This window comes from Pleurodeles waltl, chromosome 1_2, assembly GCF_031143425.1.
Source record: "Pleurodeles waltl isolate 20211129_DDA chromosome 1_2, aPleWal1.hap1.20221129, whole genome shotgun sequence".
Classification (NCBI taxonomy): Eukaryota; Metazoa; Chordata; class Amphibia; order Caudata; family Salamandridae; genus Pleurodeles; species Pleurodeles waltl.
Genome location: NC_090437.1, coordinates 1,212,481,059 through 1,212,501,763, shown reverse-complemented (window position 1 = coordinate 1,212,501,763; position 20,705 = coordinate 1,212,481,059).

Below are 20,705 nucleotides of genomic sequence, written 5' to 3'. Positions count from 1 at the left end.
ACAGGTTGTCGTCCTAGGCAGGATGGAGGTCAGAATCAGCAGGTCTGCATCCTAGTCACAGCTCACAGTTTCCGTGATAATCGTAGCATAGAACTGCTCCTCTTGTTGAGCCATAGCACAGAAGCTGTTTATATAATAAAGTAGCGTTCTTGTCACAGAGGCACAGAACCGCTCATTTGTTTTGTCTACCTAAAATGAAGTGTCCTAATGAGCACAACAAGAAAGCAAAACAATGGCATGTTCTGAAATATACAACCCGGGAAATAGCTGCATAGACTACAGGTCGTCAGTAATGCACATGCAGCACCCTGCTGTGTTAAATTGTGGAAAAGATTACCACAGAAAGGAGATATCAACTTAGAACTGAATCTAAACTGGAGGTTACATGCAAGCCTTGCAACAAAATGTGCTACATTTTAGGCTGCTATGCACAAACAAAATGGCGTCTTAGTCAAGAGAAGCAATGCTTTAAGTGTAATGACCATTGCCCTCCTGGCATGGGGTGGTGGGTTGAAGCAATGTGTGAATGGTTCTTGAACAGACCAATGCATAAAGATTGCTGACTGAATGCCCATTATGTGTGTGCACGCAGGCACATGTAACACACACACGTATTCACTAAAATTAGGTTGATTAACAAGTCTACTAGAGCTGTGTTTAAGCCACGCCTAAACAAATGACCATTTTGTATGTCAATTTTATAATGATTGACTTTCTCTTTAAAGAGTTCATTGCTTTTACAATTGTACCGTAACCTTTGAAGCTCACTAAACTAAAATGATTCCCTATATGCATCCAAAAAGGAGAATACCACTGCAGTAGATAGATGATTTTACATTTAAATTCAGTTCTAACGTGATTATACAGGCTCCTTATAGCAGTCGGTTTTACCTGGTTTACAAATAAGTATATGTGGACAAATTATTCTCACATTTCTCCTTTTTAATATGAAATTAATGCCCTGTGCTTCTCTAGCATTTATCTTTCATGAATTTGCATGCTTATATTACTCCCAGTTGTCGAGCTGGGAGTTCTTCAGAAACCTTGAAATAGCATTGCTCACGCAGTCGGTTAGAGCGGCAAATGCAGAAGCAACAAGGTGATGGATAGAATGCTTGAATTATGTCAGCCATTGTCATTCGCTCTGGCACCATCCCATTCCATTGTGTTTTTGCCTGCCATGCCACCTCAGTTTGGACCCAGCCATATGCAAATCAGTCTTGACCCAGCTCCTCATGGGGACAGTCCAGCCCAAACTACCAAGCCAGGTCATCCCTGAACTGGAACCCAGGCAACTTAGGACTGGTTTCACCCAAGTTAGGGCTCTTCAGCCAGTTATAGCTTGGTTCCAGTGGCACAGTGAGCCCGGGCCCCACATCTGGGCATACCCGGTGCACTTATGCCAACAATTGCTAAAACAACAAGGTAATGGATGGAATGCTTGAAGATCAATCAAGATTGATTTGCATATGGCTGGGTCCAAACTGAGGTGGCATGGTGAACAAAAAAAAGCGAGGGATTAGGATGGCGCCCGGGTAATTGCCAGTGGCTGAGATTAACTCAAGCATTCCATCTATCATCTAGTTGTTTTTGTAGACTCACTGAAGCGCGTTGTACCCAGCTGCCCTTAGAAGCTACTATATCTCAGATTTCTACTGCATTTCTTGTGGACTGGTGTTTGACCTGGCTTTTTGACAGGGTCATCCCCAAACTTTTTGCCTCCTTCCTCCCATTTTTTCTGACCTGTTGTTGGCTTTTGACCTCTGGGCACTTTACCACTGCTAACCAGTGCTAAAGTGCATATGCTCTCTGTGTAAATTGTACTATTGATTGGTTTATCCATGATTGGCTATTTAATTTACTTGTAAGTCCCTAGTAGAGTGCACTATATGTGCCTAGGGCCTGTAGATTAAATGCTACTAGTGGGCCTGCAGCACTGGTTGTGCCACCCACTTCAGTAGCCCCTTAACCTTGTCTCAGGCCTGCCATTGCAAGACCTGTGTGTGCAGTTTCCCTGCCACTTCGACTTGGTATCTAAAAGTACTTGCCAAGCCTAGAACTCCCCTTTTCTACATATGTCACCCCTAATGTGTGCCCCCCTAGGTAACCCCTAGGGCAGGGTGCTGTGTGGGTAAAAGACAGGACATGTACCTGTGTAGTTATATGTCCTGGTAGTGTAAAACCCCTAAATTTGTTGTTACACTACTGTGAGGCCTGCTCCCTTCATAGGCTAACATTGGGACTGCCCTCATACAGTGTTGAAGTGGCAGCTGCTGATCTGAAAGGAGCAGGAAGGTCATATTTAGTATGGCCAGAATGGTAATACAAAATCCTGCTGACTGGTGAAGTCGGATTTAATATTACTATTCTAGAAATGCTACTTTTAGAAAGTGAGCATTTCTTTGCACTTAAATCTTTCTGTGCCCTTCAATCCACGTCTGGCTAGGTTTAGTTGACAGCTCCTTGTGCATTCACTCAGACACACCCCAAACACAGGGTACTCAGCCTCACTTGTATACATCTGCATTTTGAATGGGTCTTCCTGGGCTGGGAGGGTGGAGGGCCTGCCCTCACAAGGACTGCCACACTCCCTACTGGGACCCTGGCAGGCAGGATTGAACTGAAAGGGGACCTGGTGCATTTCTTAGACACTCTTTGAAGTCACCCCCACTTCAAAGGCACAATTTAGTATAAAACAGGGCCTCTGCCCTACCTCATCAGACACTTGCAGGAGAAGAAACCTGAACCAGAAACTACATCCTGCCCAGAAGAACTGCCTGGCTGCTCAAAGGACTCACCCGTCTGCTTTCTCCAAAGGACTGCTGTCTTGCTGAACTCTTGTCTGGCTGTAAAAGTGCTCTCCAAGGGCTTGGCTAGAGCTTGCCTCCTGTTGCCCGAAGTCTTTTCATTTGGACTCTTCGTGCGATGAAAATTTCGACGCACAGCTTGCTCTGCGGCGAAAAAAATGCCGCACACAGACACTGATCGACGTGATGCCTTTGGGGCGACCGGAACTTCGCACGGCCTCGCAAGGACAACGCCGCCCGACTTCCAGAGGGGAAATCGACGCGACGCCAGCCGTGAGTGCGCAACCTTGACACACAGCCCCGCGCAATGACGCGCAGCCGGAAAACAAGCAGGAGAATCCACGCACACACCCCGGGACATTTGGTAATCCCAACAAAAGGAGACTGTCCGCGTGCCGGAAAATGACACACGACTGCCCCACGTGAAAAATAACGACGCAAGTCTGTGTGTGCTGGGGAGAAATCGACGCACACCATTTTTCCACGTATCTCTTCTTCTGCGGCCCTTTGCAGAGATTTTCCACGCCAAACCAGGTGCTTTGTACTTGAAAGAGACTTTGTTTGCTTTTTAACGACTTAAGACACTTTATATCACTTTTCAGTGATATCTTTACAATTTCATATTGCATCTTTGATCGTTTTGACCTGCAAATACCCAGATAAATATTATATATTTTTCTAAACACTGTGGTGTATTTTTGTGGTGCTATATTATGGTATTTTATGATTTATTGCACAAATGCTTTACACATTGCCTTCTAAGTTAAGCCTGACTGCTCGTGCCAAGCTACCAGAGGGTGGGCACAGGCTAATTTTGGATTGTTACTTACCCTGACTAGAGTGAGGGTTCTTGCTTGGACAGAGGGTAACCTGACTGCCAACCAAAAACCCCATTTCTAACAACTGGAGTCTTTCAGAGCTCTGTTTTTTAGATTGAACCTTTAGCTCTTTTTCGTGAGGCATAGTCTCTTCTAGCATGATTTGAGACTCTAAGAGCCCTATTTAGAGCCTGTAATTCCTGCGGGAAGAAAATACTTGTTGAAGATCCTCACAAAGACTGCATCTACCTCATGTGCTCTCACCTTAAAGCTGAAGACTGAGATATGTATGAAACTATCAGCCAAAACATTAAGTGACAGCAAGGGGAACCTTTTCAGGTGGCTGCAGAAGAGGGCTTTGTTTGGCTTTCTGTGTTGTCGTGAAGAGTCCTCTTACTCTACAACTTGAAAGAAACTGCAGAAATGTAGGTGGGACAAAGGTAAGACCTCCAAAGGGGGACTACTGTCTACATTTATGGGTTTCCCTGCACAAAGCATCTAAAAAGGCTTGCAAATTGCTGAACTTGACTTCTCCAGCTCAGGCTAGGGAGTCCTCAGGTAAGTAACTTTGTACACTGTCTACATCTAATGTCACAGGGCGTTTACCCCAGAGCGTTCTCCGTCTGTACTAATGGCTACTTTGCATACAGCATTGTCTATGAAGCTTGCACTTGAACTGGTTCTGGGTGGATCTCCTTTAAAGTGTCCTTTCCAGTTTGTTTGGTGGTGGTGTTCACAACATGTATGGTCTCTAGCTTGCTGCATCACAACAGGCTCAAAAAAAGTAAAAACAAAAAAACATAATTAAAGTCTTAATTCAAAAAGCCACCATCAACGCCAGGACCATTTATAGCAGCACCGTTAATTGACAGCACCTCTGTCAACAGCAACTTCAGCTAAAGCAAAGACAAAAAGCACCAATATGTCCACCTAAGATCCTGGAGACTGAGGATTAATCTCTGGATAAAGGTCCTTTCTGTGCATCACTTGGCCAAGCTGCATGTAAAATGCCAACACAAGGATGAGGGCATCCATGTGGAAAATCAAAGTCCATCCTAAGATGTCTGATTAGGATGCCGGTGGTTGTAGTTACCCATCTTATGAGTAGCAGGAGGTGGCTTGCTGTAGTTTGGTAATCCTTATGAATACAAAGAATAGTATCGAACCATACTTTCAAGGTGTGTGCTGGAGAACTTTAACGGTCTCCATTGCATGATGGCAGACTACTGTTGATGGTTTCCTCTGCAGTTGTCTCAGCCTATGACAGTTCCTCCAACCTGCATTCAAAACTGTTACCTCAGCAACCAAACCTACAGGCAAAACAGGTTGTTTTTCAGTGGGCATGCATATACCAATCATTCACATGGAAACTGATTCCTCTGACGAAGAGGTTGCAGAAGACCGTTTAGGCCATCCGGATGAGTGGGATTGTCTTCTGCCATAGGGGATCCTTCCTTAATGCATGTGGACCCCCCCCCCCCCCCTCTCGATTTCCGATAGATGATACTTGAGCAAGCTGGCAAATGTTTTTAATTTCCAGTCACTGTTGCTGTGATTTTAAGGATCTGGCAACGAGAGCTCTACTATCAATTGTGGTATTCGACCATTTCTGATGGATACAACTACCTGTGGATTCCTCACCTGATGAATACTCCCATGGCGCCAGCATTCGACGGAAATCTTCTTACTAGTCTCTGCACGTCGACGAGGACGTCACTCCAGCCCACGCGACGCCGTCTGACGTCATACAGGCAATAAGAGGTCCTCGCCGACGTGCCGATGACAGTTCCCTTTTTTCCGTGCATTCGAAACGGTTATCTTCGAGGGAGCTACTGTTACCTTCGTGGTTACAGTGTATTGTCTGCTGCGTAGTCTTCTCTGCGGTAACAATGTCTCAGAGGAAGTCTGGTTTCAAGCCCTGTCGAGAGTGTGGGGGCAAGATGTCAGTTACAGATCCTCACTCCGACTGTCTATGGTGTTTGAGCTCCGACCACGACGTCTCGACTTGCGATTCATGTCAACACATGAATCCGAAGGCCCTCAAAGAGCGTGAGTCCAAGTTATTCATGGCAAAGTCAAAGAAGAAGGAGAAACATCATAAGAAGTCTTCTTCGCCAAGGTCTCACCGGCGTCATCGAGACTCCCGGCGCCGTAGAGACTCACGACGTCACTCCAGCAAGGAGTCTCGTTCGAGGTCACCTTCGGCTCGGCGTCGGAGGACTTGGGAGGTCAGCCCCACGGTCACGCCGCATCCATCGACGCCGTTGCCCTCTCCGGCGTCACCGACTTCGCCTGGTCAGGCGTCAGTGATTGAGGTGGTGCAGCCTCTTGTGTTTTCTCCGGCGTCGAGGCCGGCGTCGGGGTCGCCCTCGATCCAGGCACCCCATTATCCGGCTTTTCCCACTCCTGGAGCCGATAGTACCGCGTTTCTTAATGCGATGTATACCATCTTTCAGCAGATGGCTCCAGGAGCTGCTCCGGCTGGTCCTTCGGGGCCCTTGGCCTTTTCGTTGGGTGATCCTGCGCCTCTTCGGCCGGCACCCTTTATGCCCTTTCTCCCTTTTGGGAATGTGGGCTCGGCGCCGGTGCCGGCGTCGGTGGCCGCTCCGGTGGCTTCGGATGTTTCGGCCCCGGAGGTTGCCCCTCCGTCGAAGTCAGGATTTTGCCCTGTGACTCCGGTTGGTCCATCGGCTCCAAGACCTCGTCCTCCGGCTCCTGCCTCGGCGCCGAAGCTGCCTGTGGCGCCGGACGCGGCGTCAGATGCTTCTGGAGATCGGCGCCGTTCTTCGACGTCGGCGGAGGCCATGTCGACTCCGCGTATCGAGGAGAGACTTCATTCGAGGAGGCGTGCTCTCAGTCTTTTAGAAGAGCAAAAGTACCAGCGAGTCCTAGAGGAGGGAGAGATTGAGGACTCTGGAGACGGACTGCATGGTCTGGATACAGCCAGTGGGCTGGACACTTCCCCTGAGTGGGACCTTTCATCTCCAGGGGAATATACGGAGGAGGCTGCTTCCTTTCATGCTGTGGTGAGGAAGGCAGCAAGCTTTTTGGACCTGCCTTTGCCGGTGGCAGAGGCAAAGCAGAATTTGCTGACAGAAGTATTGCATCCGGCCTCTGCTGCAGCTGAGCCTCTCTTGCCATTTAATGAGGCTTTGCTGGATCCGGTGTTGGAGGTGTGGAAGAAGCCGGTGTCTTCCTCGGCCGTTCATAGGGCTGTGGCCAGGAGGTATCGAGCTGCACCATCTGACCCTGGCTTTCTCTCTAGACACCCTACGCCGGAGAGCTTGGTGGTGCAAGCCTCCTGTTCCTCAAAGTCAGCGCCTGGTTCCTTCCCGACGGTGCCTGGAGACAGAGACTCCAAGAAACTGGATGCGCAGTCCAAGAAAATATTTTCGTCATGCAGTTTGGCGTTGAAGGCCACCAACGCAACGTGCATTCTGGGGAGGTACATCCATGCGCTGATGGATGATATTTCGTCTTCATTTACGGAGCTTCCCCAGGGTCTCTTGGATGTGGTCTCGGACGCCCAGGCTGCCGCGACCCAGATTATCCAGTCTGGGCTGGACACGACCGACTCGGTGGCCAGGGCGATGGGCACGGCTGTGGTGGCAAGAAGACAGGCCTGGCTCCGAAACTCAGGGTTCTCTGCAGATGTGCAGTCGACCCTGCTGGACCTCCCGTTTGATGGGGACAGACTGTTTGGAGCCAAGGCAGATTCAGCCTTGGAACGATTTAAGGAGAGCAGAGCCACAGCCAAATCGTTAGGACTGCAAGCTCCTTCTTCCACTGCCTCTTCTAGAATTTTCAGGAGGTTTCGGGGATTTGGGCGTGGCTCTTATTCCTCTTCCTTTCGGGGGAGGTTCCAGCAACCCGCCTCTTCCCTCCCCTATAGGTCATTTAGAGGGAGGGGGAGGGGTGGGGTCCGTACCAGAGGAGCCTCTCAACAGCACTCTGCCTCTTCCTCGTCCTCTGGAGGGGTGCAGCAGGGGAAGCAGCCTTAGGCTTCCACCGTTTCCCACTCACTCCTCTCCTGTAGGGGGAAGATTACAGCATTTTCTCCACAAGTGGAAGTCTATCACAACGGACACTTGGGTTCTCGGCATTGTGGGAAAAGGCTACGCCATTCCCTTTCGGGAGTTCCCGCCCCTCATCCCGCCCCGCCCATCTTATTGTTCAGAAGAACACCTCCTGTTGCTAGAACAGGAGGTTCAAGTCCTCCTTTCAAAGGGCGCAGTAGAGTTGGTCCCAGAGCAGGAAAAGGGTCGAGGTTGTTACTCAAGATACTTCCTGATTCCCAAAAAGGATGGTCAGTTGAGACCAATCCTGGATCTGAGGATCTTGAATTGGTTCCTCAAACAGGAAAAGTTCAAGATGCTGACCCTAGCACAGGTGCTTTTGGCGTTGAACAAGGAAGATTGGATGGTGTCTGTCGACTTGCAGGATGCTTACTTTCATATCCCGATACTCAAGTCGCACAGGAAGTATCTCCGGTTTGTGGTAGGGTCGCAGCACTATCAGTTTGCGGTCCTCCCGTTTGGTCTTACTTCAGCACCTCGAGTCTTCACAAAGGTGATGTCAGTGGTTGCGGCGGAGCTCAGAAGGAAGGGGATAGCAGTATTTCCTTACTTGGACGACTGGTTGATCAAAGCCAAGTCCCCGGAGCTTGTGTCGCATCATCTGCTGTCAACAACCCAGTTGTTGTTCGACCTGGGCTTTTCGGTGAACGTGCCCAAATCTCACCTGGAGCCCTCTCAGCGCCTCCTGTTCATAGGGGCAGTACTGGATACAACATTGAGTCGAGCCTTTCCTCCGCCTCAGCGGATTCAAGATGTTCAGGAATTGGTTCCAATGTTTCGAAATGGAGCGGTAGTTCCAGTCCTCAAGGTCCTTCGTCTGCTCGGTCTGTTCGCCTCCTGCATTCTGTTGGTCACGCATGCTCGCTGGCACATGAGGGCTCTTCAGTGGTGCCTCCGAAGGCAGTGGTCTCAACACAAGGGAGATTTAGAAGGTACTGTCAAGATCTCCAGAGATGCTGCTGTGGAATTGAAGTGGTGGATTGCGGGCAACAATCTTTCACAGGGAAAGCCATTCGCGCAGTCGCCACCAGTGGCCACGGTAATAACGGATGCCTCCACCCTAGGATGGGGAGCTCATCTGGGGGATCTGGAGATCAAAGGGCTTTGGTCTCCAGAGGAACAGGTGTTTCATATCAATCTGTTGGAGTTACGGGCTGTACGTTTGGCTCTCAAGGCCTTCCTCCCATCCCTTCGTGGTCAGTCGGTACAGGTCCTGACGGACAATACTACCACGATGTGGTACATAAACAAACAGGGAGGAGTAGGGTCGTACCTTCTCTGCAGAGAAGCTCTTCGGCTATGGTCCTGGGCAAAGGACCATCAGATTTGCTTGGTGGCAAATCATCTGGCCGGGGTCTTGAATGTACGTGCGGACAGTCTCAGTCGCCAATTCTCGGCAGACCACGAGTGGCGTCTCCATCCAGATCAAGTCTGTTTAATCTTCCAGATGTGGGGGTTTCCTCGGATAGATCTGTTTGCCACTCGGGAGAACGCGCATTGCCCGTTATTCTGCAGCCTCCAGTATCCGATGCAGGGAGCGTTGGGGGACGCGTTTCAGATAACCTGGTGCGACCAGTTGCTTTACGCGTTTCCCCCCATACCCTTGATTCCTCGAGTGTTGAGGAAAATTCGCCAAGACCGGGCCCAGGTCATCTTAATAGCTCCGGATTGGCCAAGGAGGGTATGGTACTCCGACCTTCTCCAACTCTCACTGTGCCCTCCGCTCCGTCTCCCTCTCAGGGCAGACCTCCTCTCGCAGTCGCAGGGGCAGGTTTTACACCCCAACCTCCAGAGTCTGCACCTACATGCTTGGAGATTGAACGGGGCAACCTGAGTTCCTTCTCTCTCCCGCCTGATGTAGTGGATGTTATCTTAGCGGCCAGGCGACACTCCACTAAATCTATCTACGCTAATAGGTGGTCTAAATTTGTTATGTGGTGTGGAGAGAGACAGATTGATCCCTTACATGCTCATCTGTCACATGTTTTGTCTTTTGCACTGTCTCTAGCGCAGAAAGGTTGTGCAGTAGCTACCATTAAGGGTTATTTGTCGGCCTTGTCAGCCTTCATTTGTCTTCCAGACCAACCATCGTTATTTAAATCCCCTATTGTTCTCAGATTCTTGAAAGGTCTTCTGAATCAATATCCTCCAAAACCATTCGTTATGCCTCAATGGGATTTGTCCTTGGTCCTGACTTTCCTTATGGGGTCCCCTTTTGAGCCTATGCATTCTTGCCCCTTAAGGTATTTGGTTATTAAAACAGTATTCCTGGTAGCTATAACATCTGCAAGGAGAGTGAGTGAGTTGCAGGCCTTATCGGTTAAACCCCCTTATATAACGTTTTATGGGGATAAGGTGGTGTTGAGGACCAAGGCTGCTTTCCTTCCGAAGGTTGTTTCACCCTTCCATTTGGCTCAGACAATCACTTTGTCCACGTTTTATCCTCCGCCTCATCCTTCAAAGGAGGAAGAAAGACTACATCGCCTGGACCCAAAAAGGGCGTTGAGCTTCTATATCGACAGAATGAAGGATATCAGGCTGGAGGATCAGCTGTTTGTCGGATACGTGGGCAAGAGGAGAGGAAAGGCAGTCCACAAGAGAACACTCTCCAGGTGGGTTGTTCTTTGCATTAAAATCTGTTACTCTTTGGCAAAGAAGGATCCGCCTGAGGGCATTAGAGCTCACTCCACCAGAGCTAAGTCGGCCTCTTCGGCCTTGGCCAGGGGTGTTCCTGTGGTCGACATCTGCAAGGCCGCAACTTGGTCGTCCCTTCACACTTTTGTGAAACATTACTGTTTGGACTCTGAGGTCAGAAGGGACGGTCATTTTGCACGGTCAGTGCTGCAGGATTTCTTGGTTTGACCATTTAGGCACCCACCGCCGGGCGTGGTACTGCTTTGGGACTCTATTCATCAGGTGAGGAATCCACAGGTAGTTGTATCCATCAGAAGAACGAGTTACTTACCTTCGGTAACGACTTTTCTGGTGGATACATTAGCTACCTGTGGATTCCTCACGGTCCCACCCGCCTCCCCGTTGCCTTTTTGGTCTCCAAGCAATCCTTGAGTGTGCTCCTTTTGGTCTTCAAAGTTGCAATACATTTTGCATGTATGATATTTGTATATATGTGTATATTTATATATAAATCTATATATATATTGGGTATATACATGATTCGTATGTATAAATATATTTATTTGTTTAAAAAAAAAAAAAAAAAAAAAAAAGGTTATATTAAATCTACAGCTATTTTATTGCAATGTTGTGTGATTTACAATATTAAGAGATGTTGCTTTGCTCTTTCATTGCATTGGGTTATTATTATTCTCATGCACGTAAAAAAATGTTGGTACTGTCATCGGCACGTCGGCGAGGACCTCTTATTGCCTGTATGACGTCAGACGGCGTCGCGTGGGCTGGAGTGACGTCCTCGTCGACGTGCAGAGACTAGTAAGAAGATTTCCGTCGAATGCTGGCGCCATGGGAGTATTCATCAGGTGAGGAATCCACAGGTAGCTAATGTATCCACCAGAAAAGTCGTTACCGAAGGTAAGTAACTCGTTCATCTGGTACAGAGGTCACTTCAAGTTTTGTGTTTGAGGTTCCAGCAGCTACAGAATACCTTCCTTGAAGTTTTTGTTGCAGAGCAGGTCTGCTGCTCATGGGAGACTTGAGGCTTTATGCACCTCTTCTTTGTGTCTTCTTAGGTCATCAGGATCTGAGTTCTAGGGTTTGGGTGCCACTTAAATACTCAATTTAGGGGTGTTACAGGGAGTGTGAGGTGGTAGACCATAGGCTGCCCACCTTTAGGGTGACTTCACCCCATTGTTAGCCACTTCAGTTGGGAAGTGAGCATAACTGACCCTTGTGGCCTAATTCCCTCCAAGCAAACAGGAGGAATTTGTAAAGTGGTGTCCACTTCAGCTCTCTACCTTAGAGGTGGGACTGGCATGAAGTGGGCACACCCTCAATCTGCCTAAGTTTCCCTCCTGTGCTGCTGCCAGAAGTGGGATCAGTACAGGGGGGTTGGTCATCTCTGCTATTTGGAGAAACCTGGGTCATATTACAAAGGTGGCAACGCCTTTGAAGTTTCCGTCCTTCCTGGGTGAGGTGATAACCTCTTCCCAGTGCAGGTTTTTCATCTTAGGCCCTCAAGAGTGCGGTCTTCTATCTTGTGGGGCCAAAAACGTGTCTGTGGTGGCTAAAATGGTCCGGACCAGTCAGCCAACACACTAGTAGTTGGTAGGTTTTCAAGGGGCACCTCTAAGGTGCCCTCTGTGTGCATATATTAATAAATCTATCACTGGGATCAGTGAAGGTTCATTATTCTAAGATGTTTGATAACAAACATCCCAGGATTCAGAGATGCCATGATGTAGCTGGGGAACTCCTAATGACTAGTGTCCAGTACATGCATTTAAAATGGCTTTCCTGTTTACTTACTATGTCTCAGAATCAACAGACAGTGTGGGCATATCTGCTTGTGTTTATATGCCCTTACATGTGTCTTGATGCACCCTGCCTTAGGGGTGACTTACACTAGGCACATGCAGTGGGGGCTGGCACACTGGTGTGTGACAGGTGTTTTCAATTTTAGCCTGCACCAACACACGCAGTCTGCAATGGCAGCACTGTGGGTTTGGTGAGGGATCCCTGGGGGTGGCACAACTGGTGTTGCAGCCCTCAGAGACCTTCCTTAATACCCCAGCCCTAGCTACCATGGGTACTGTAGGAAGCTGGCTCCCCTATATAGTGTACTAAAATTAAGTACTCTGTGCACAGTCTGGTGGGTTCCCAATTGGTATTACATAAGCAAACGTAGATCGGACTAATGCTCTATTTTGTGGTAGTGTGGACGAGCAGTAGGTTTATCATAGGGTAGTACTAAGGATTTTTTGTATTCAGGCAATAAATGAGATACACTGAAAGAATTAATCTGAGACCAATTTAGAAAAATAACATTTCTTTTTATGTTTCAAACCCACAAACTTTGTAACCAGGTAAGCAGATTTACAAGCATAAATACCTAGCAGTTTCAAACATCAACTCAGTGCAATTTTTCAGCTAAGCAATGCTAACCTATAGGAGGAAAACAAGAATGCAGGCCAGGTTTGTAGGTAAATACATGGCTCTTAAAGTCTTCAGGGTTTTGGGCCAGCAACAGGGAAGGTTCAAATCAGTACCATTAGTACACCCACAGCTGCACAAGGGCAGCTGGGTGCAGAGGTCAAAATCAAAGTCAAGTGCCCAATGAAGACTAGGGGTGAATGAAGATGCGCTGCTCACAGGCAAGTAAAGTGGTGTAAGAGTTTGATCTCCTGGGGTTGAGGTAAGCACAGCGTGGGCCACAAGGCAGCACCAAACGTACACCCTCAAGGGCATGGGGTGGCCGGGTGCAGTGTGCCAACACTGAATCGGACATCCAATGTAAATCAATGGGGGATATCACTTTTGGAAAAAGGCTGCAGGCTCGGGCCAGGAGGCTGAATGAAGAAAACTCACAGCTAAGCTCTGATGTTAGGGGTACCTAGGGACAGACTGTCCATCTCCCCAAGGCCTAGGGGCTCTGAGTGCAGGGGTGTCCTTTGGCATTGGGAACGGCTTACTGGGCAGGTCGTGGTCAGGGACAGTCTTCGTTTTGAGGCTGCAGGCTTTGAGGCAGAGTCTGGCAGGGATCAGCCCAAGGTGGGTTCAATCTCTGGGGAGCCTTCAGAGCACCACTGGACCCCTTTGACTCAGGCCATTGGTGGTTGGGTGCAGAGTTGTCTGGAAACAGGTTTGTGGATTCTCAGGGCAGAGTTTTTATTCTTATAATGTTGCTTTCTTCTTCAACAGGTCTGCTGTATTCAGAAGAGCTTTACTTTGTCGAAGGCAGGCAGTCCTCCCAAAGCCTTGCAGGTTGCTGGGCTGCTGGACGTGTAATCTTGGTGCAGAATCTGAGGGCTACAGACAGGCCAGTAGGGCTTGGGCCAAGTCAGTTGGTGTCTGCGGTCTTCCTGCTCATGCAGCTCTGTAGTGTTTGGCTCTTCATAGGTCCTCAGGAATCTGAGTTCAAGGGTGCCACGCAGATACTCTAGTTTAGGGGTGTTACACGGAGTGCCAGGCAGTAGACAATGGGCTGACCACCTTGAGGGTAACTATACCCTTCTTATGACCTCTTCTGCTTTGAAGTGGGTCCAGCCCTAACCCTAGTGGACTAATTCCTTCCAAACAAGATTGCAGAATTTAAAAAGCAGTGGCCACTTTGGCTTGTCCATCTTAGGGGTGGGACTGGAATGAAGTGGGCACACCTCCTCCTAATTTAACTAATTTTCTTGCCTGTGCTGCCGCCAAAAGTGGTGTCAGGACAGGGGAGTTGGAGAGACATTGGTCGCATTACAAAGGTGCCAAAACCTTTGAAGTGTCTGGTAGAGGAGGCCATACATCCAGGGCAGGCCTTTGTTCTGAGCCCTCAAGAGCGCTGGCTCTCACCTCAGGGGGACAGAACTTTGTGTAAGGGTACTGCACTGGTTTTGACCAGTCAGTGTCCACTCTAGAAGCTAGTAGGTTTTCAGGGGGCACCTATAAAGTGCCCTCTGAGTGTATTAATAAATCCATCACTGAATTCAATGAGGGTTTATTAATGAGATGTTTGATACCAAACATCTCTATGTTCAGTGAAGCCATCATATAGTTGGGGAACTCGTAATGACCAGTGTCCAGCACATGTACTTAAAATGGCTTCCCTCTTCACTTACCATGTCTGAGAATTGACAAAGGAATAGCAGGGGCATATCTGCTCATGCAGGTATGCCCTCGCATGTAATATAATGCACTCTCCCTTTAGGACTGGAAGTCCTGCTAGTGGGGTGATTTGCATATATTGCATACAGTGTAAAAGGGACAGGGCTGTGTGCCATGCGTTTTAATTTTAGTTCTACACCAAGACACGCAGCTTGCGAAAGCAGCACTGTGTGCACTTAGTGAGAGGGTCCCAGAGGGAGGCAAAATTTGTGCTGAAGCCCTCAGGTGCCTTTTAGTATCCCATGCCCTAGGTACCAGGAGTACCAGTTACTAGGGACTTACAGTGGTAGCTAAAGGATTGCCAATTGAGGAAATGAGCAGTTTTGGAGGAAAGAGAACTGGCCCTGCGGTCCTGTTTGGCAGGGACCCAGTGCAGTCCAGTTGAAATTGCACCAGAAACCAGGCAAAAACTGGGGGGTGACTATCAACAAAGGCGCTTTCCTACATGACACCTTCCCAAAGAAAAGGGGATAAAACTAACCCTTCCCAGGAGAGTCTTCAACTTCTAAGTGTTAGAACCTGGAAAGGCCTTCTGTATCAGTATGGTCAGTCCCAGGTCTGTGTTCCACTATATAGTCCATTTCCTGTACGGAGATGGAGCACCTTAACAGTTTGGGGTTTTCACCTTTCGTTTGCATCAGCCATCTGAGAGGCCTGCTATCAGTTTGAACTAGGAAGTGGGAACCAAGGTGTTGGCTTCTTCAGTGACCAAACCACAGCGAAGGCTTTCCTCTCAATGTCACTCCAACACTGCACTTGGGGAGTTAACCTCTTGCTAATAAACAACTGGTTGATCATGGCCATTATTATTGATTTGAGACTGGACTGCTCCTATCATGTTCAGAGGCATCTGTCTGCACAATTAACTGCTTAAAGTAGTCTGGAGTTTTGAGAACTGGTGCTGAGCACATTGCCTCCTTTGGGGTGTCAAGGCCTTTTGACAGCTGACTGTCCAGTTTACCTTATTGGGCATCTTTTTGTATGAGAGTTATGTGAGGGGTGCCACAATGGTGCCATAGCACTTCTTAACTCTTCTGTAATACCCAGTCAAGCTATTGAATGCCCTCCGGGTTGTTGGAGCTTCACAGTCCAGAATTGTCTGGATCTTTGGTTTGAGTGGTTGATCTTTCCCCCACCTACCTGGTGGCCAAAGTAGGCAAACTGACCTCGCCCTATATGGCACTTGCTTGCCCTGATAGTGAAGCTTGCACTTTTCAGAGCCTCAAGGCCCCTTCTGAGGTGGATCGGATGATCCTGCCAGGTAGAGCTGAAGACAGCAATATCATTTAGATATGCTACACTAAAGTCTTCTAACCCAGCAAGAGCTTTATTCACCAACCTCTGGAAGGTGGTAGAGGCATTCTTCAGACCAATGGGTATAACCATGAACTGATAATGCCCATGAAGAGTTGCGAATGCAGACCTTCCTTTTGCTCCTGGAGTCAGGCCGTTCTACCAGTACCCTGGTTTCTGATGGATACAACTACCTGTGGATTCCTCACCTAATGAATACTCCCATGGCGCCAGCATTCGACGGAAATCTTCTTACTAGTCTCTGCACTTCGACGAGGACGTCACTCTACCCCCCCGACGCCGTCTGACGTCATACAGGCAATAAGAGGTCCTCGACGACGTGCGGACGTCAGTTCCCTTTTTTCCGTGCATTCGAAACGGTTATCTTCGAGGGAGCAACTGTTACTTTTTTGGTTACAGTGTATTTTTGCTGCGTAGTCTTTCGCTGTGGTAATAATGTCGCAGAGAAAGTCTGGATTTAAGCCTTGTCGTGAGTGTGGAGGCAAGATGTCGGTGACGGATCCTCATTCCGATTGCCTTTGGTGTTTGAGCTCCGACCACGACGTCTCGACTTGTGATTCATGCCAGCACATGAATCCAAAGGCCCTCCAGGAACGTGAGGCGAAGCTGTTTATGGCTAAATCGAAGGAGAAGCATCACAAGAAGTCTTCTTCTCCAAGACATCGGCGTCATCGAGACTCCCGGCGCCGTAGAGAATCTCGGCGTCATTCGAAGGAGACTCGTTCCAGGTCTTCGGATCGGCGCCGAAGGACATGGGAGATCAGTCCCACGGTTACGCCGCATCCTTCGACGCCGTTGCCCTCTCTGGCGTCTCCGACTTCACCTGGACAGGCGTCGGTGATTGAGGTATTGGAGCCTCAGGTGTTTTCTCCGGCGCCGAGGCCGGCGTCGGGGTCGCCTCCGAGACAGGCACCTCAGTATCCGGCTTTTCCCACCCCTGGAGCCGATAGTTCCGCATTCTTGAATGCGATGTATGCCATCTTCCAACAGATGGCTCCAGGGAGTGCTCCGGCTGGGCCTTTGGCCTTTTCTTTGGGTGATCCTGCGCCTCTTCGGCCGGCACCCTTTATGCCCTTTCTCCCTTTTCGGAACGTGGGCTCGGCGCCAGTGTCTGCGCCGGTGGCCGCTCCGGTGGCTTCAGAAGGTTTGGCCCGGGATTTTCCATCCCGTCGAAGTCGGGATTTCGGCCTGTGACTCCGGTGGGTCCATCTGCTTCAGCTGCTCTTTTGTCGGCGCCGAAGTTACCTGTGGCGCCGGACGCGGCGTCGGTGGCTTCTGAAGATCGGCGCCGATCTTCGACTTCGGCGGAGGCATTGTCGACTCCGCGTATTGAACAGCGACTTCATTCCAGGAGACGTGCTCTCCGTGTATTAGAAGAGCAGGAGTACCAACGAGCCCTGGAGGAAGGAGAGCTAGAGGACTCGGGTGATGGGCTGCGTGGACTGGAGTCGGCCAGTGGGCTGGACACTTCCCCTGAGTGGGATCTTTCGTCCCCGGGGGAGTATACTGAGGAGGCTGCTTCCTTTCATGCAGTGGTACGGAAGGCAGCTAGTTTTTTGGACCTGCCTTTGCCGGTGGTGGAGGCTAAACAAAACCTTTTAACAGAGGTGCTACATCCGGCCTCAGCTGCGGCGGAGCCTCTGTTGCCATTTAATGACGCTCTGCTGGATCCGGTGATAGAGGTGTGGAAGAGGCCGGCATCTTCCCCAGCAGTTCACAGAGCCGTGGCCAGGAGGTATCGGGCGGCTCCGACTGACCCTGGATTTCTATCTAGGCACCCTACGCCGGAGAGCTTGGTGGTGCAGGCCTCCTGTTCAGCCAAGTCAGCGCCTGGTTCTTTCCCGACGGTGCCTGGGGACAGAGATTCAAAGAAGCTAGAGGCGCAGTCGAAGAAAATTTTTTCGTCCTGCAGTCTGGCGTTAAAAGCCACCAATGCAACCTGTATCCTGGGGAGGTATATTCATGCTCTGATGGATGACATTTCCTCATCGTTTACAGAGCTTCCCCAGGGTCTTTTGGATCTTGTCTCAAATGCCCAGGCTGCTGCGACCCAGATTATCCAGACGGGACTGGATACCACCGACTCGGTAGCCAGAGCAATGGGCACAACTGTGGTGGCAAGGAGACAGGCCTGGCTCCGTAGCTCGGGCTTTTCTGCAGATGTACAGTCCACATTGTTGGATCTCCCGTTTGATGGGGACAAATTGTTTGGAGCCAAGGCTGATTCGGCCTTGGAACGTTTTAAAGAAAGCAGGGCCACGGCTAAATCGTTAGGGCTCCAAGCTCCTTCTTCCACGGCCTCTACCAGATTTTTCAGGAGGTTTTGGGCGTGGCTCTTCCTCCTCTTCCTTTCGGGGAAGATATCAGCAACCTGCCTCTTCCCATCCTTATAGATCTTTCAGGGGGAGAGGTAGGATCCGCACCAGAGGAGCCTCTCAGCAGCACTCTGCCTCTTCCTCATCCTCTGGCGGGGTGCAGCAGGGGAAGCAGCCTTAGGCTTCCACCATTTCCCACTCACTCCTCTCCTGTAGGGGGAAGATTACAGCATTTTCTCACCAAATGGAAGACTGTTACAACGGACACTTGGGTTCTCAGTATTGTGGGAAAAGGCTACACCCTTCCCTTTCGGGAGTTCCCGCCCCTCATCCCGCCCCGCCCTTCTTATTGTTCAAAAGAACACCTCCTGTTGCTAGAACAGGAGGTACAAGCCCTCCTTTCCAAGGGCGCGGTGGAGTTGGTCCCAGAGCAGGAAAGGGGTCGAGGATGTTACTCAAGGTATTTCCTGATTCCCAAGAAGGATGGTCGTTTGAGACCAATTCTGGACCTGAAGATCTTGAATTGGTTCCTCAAGCAGGAAAAATTCAAGATGCTGACCCTAGCACAGGTGCCTTTGGCGTTGAACAAGGAAGACTGGATGGTGTCTGTCGACTTGCAGGATGCTTACTTTCATATCCCGATACTCAAGTCACACAGGAAGTATCTCCGGTTTGTGGTGGGATCGCAACACTATCAGTTTGCGGTCCTTCCGTTTGGTCTTACTTCAGCACCTCGAGTCTTCACGAAGGTGATGTCGGTGGTAGCGGCAGAACTCAGAAGGAAGGGGATAGCAGTATTCCCTTACTTGGACGACTGGTTGATCAAAGCCAAGTCCCCGGAGCTTGTGTCGCATCATCTGCAGTCAACAACCCAGTTGTTGTTCGACCTGGGTTTTTCGGTGAACGAGCCCAAATCTCACCTAGAGCCCTCTCAGCGCCTCCTGTTCATAGGGGCAGTACTGGATACAACATTGGGTCGGGCCTTTCCTCCGCCTCAGCGGATTCAAGATATTCAGGATTTGGTTCCAATGTTTCGAAATGGAGCGGTAGTTCCAGTCCTCAAGGTCCTTCGTCTGCTCGGTCTGTTTGCCTCCTGCATTCTGTTGGTCACGCATGCTCGCTGGCACATGAGGGCTCTTCAGTGGTGCCTCCGAAGGCAGTGGTCTCAACACAAAGGGGATCTAGAGAGTACTGTCAAGATCTCCAGAGATGCTGCTGTGGATCTGAAGTGGTGGATTGCAAGCAACAATCTTTCACAAGAAAAGCCGTTCCAGCAGTCGCCACCAGTGGCCACAGTCATAACGGATGCTTCCACTCTAGGGTGGGGAGCTCATCTGGGGGATCTGGAGATCAAAGGTCTTTGGTCTCCAGAGGAACAGATGTTTCACATCAATCTGTTAGAGTTACGGGCTGTACGTCTGGCTCTCAAGGCCTTCCTCCCTTCCCTTCGTGGTCAGTCGGTACAGGTCCTAACGGACAATACTACCACGATGTGGTACATAAACAAGCAGGGAGGAGTGGGGTCGTACCTTCTCTGCAGAGAAGCTCTTCGACTATGGTCCTGGGCAAAGGACCATCAGATTTGCTTGATAGCAAACCATCTGGCCGGAGTCTTGAACGTGCGTGCGGACAGTCTCAGTCGCCAATTCTCGGCAGACCACGAGTGGCGTCTCCATCCAGATCAAGTCCGTTTAATCTTCCAGAGGTGGGGGTTTCCTCGGGTAGATCTGTTTGCCACTCGAGAGAACGCGCATTGTCCGTTATTCTGCAGCCTCCAGTATCCGATGCAGGGAGCGTTGGGGGACGCGTTTCAAATAACCTGGTGCGGCCAGTTGCTTTACGCGTTTCCTCCCATACCCTTGATTCCTCGAGTATTGAGGAAGATTCGCCAGGACCGGGCTCTAGTCATCCTAATAGCTCCGGATTGGCCAAGGAGGGTATGGTACTCCGACCTTCTCCAACTCTCAATGTGCCCTCCGCTCCGTCTCCCTTTCAGGGCAGACCTCCTCTCGCAGTCGCAGGGGCAGGTTCTACACCCCAACCTCCAGAGTCTGCACCTACATGCCTGGAGATTGAACGGGGCAACCTGAGTTCCTTCTCTCTCCCGCCTGAGGTAGTGGATGTTATATTAGCGGCCAGGCGACACTCCACTAAATCTATCTACGCTAATAGATGGTCTAAATTTGTTGCGTGGTGTGGAGAGAGGCAGATTGATCCTTTGCATGCTCATCTATCTGACGTTTTGTCTTTTGCTCTCTCTCTAGCGCAGAAAGGTTGTGCAGTGGCTACCATTAAGGGTTATTTATCGGCCTTGTCAGCCTTCATATGTCTTCCAGACCAACCATCTTTATTTAAATCCCCTATTGTTATCAGATTCCTGAAAGGTCTTCTAAATAAATATCCTCCAAAACCATTCGTTATGCCGCAATGGGATTTGTCCTTGGTCCTGACTTTCCTTATGGGGTCCCCTTTTGAACCTATGCATTCTTGCCCCTTAAGGTATTTGGTTTTAAAAACAGTCTTCCTGATAGCTATAACATCAGCAAGGAGAGTGAGTGAGTGAGTTGCAGGCCTTATCAGTAAAGCCCCCTT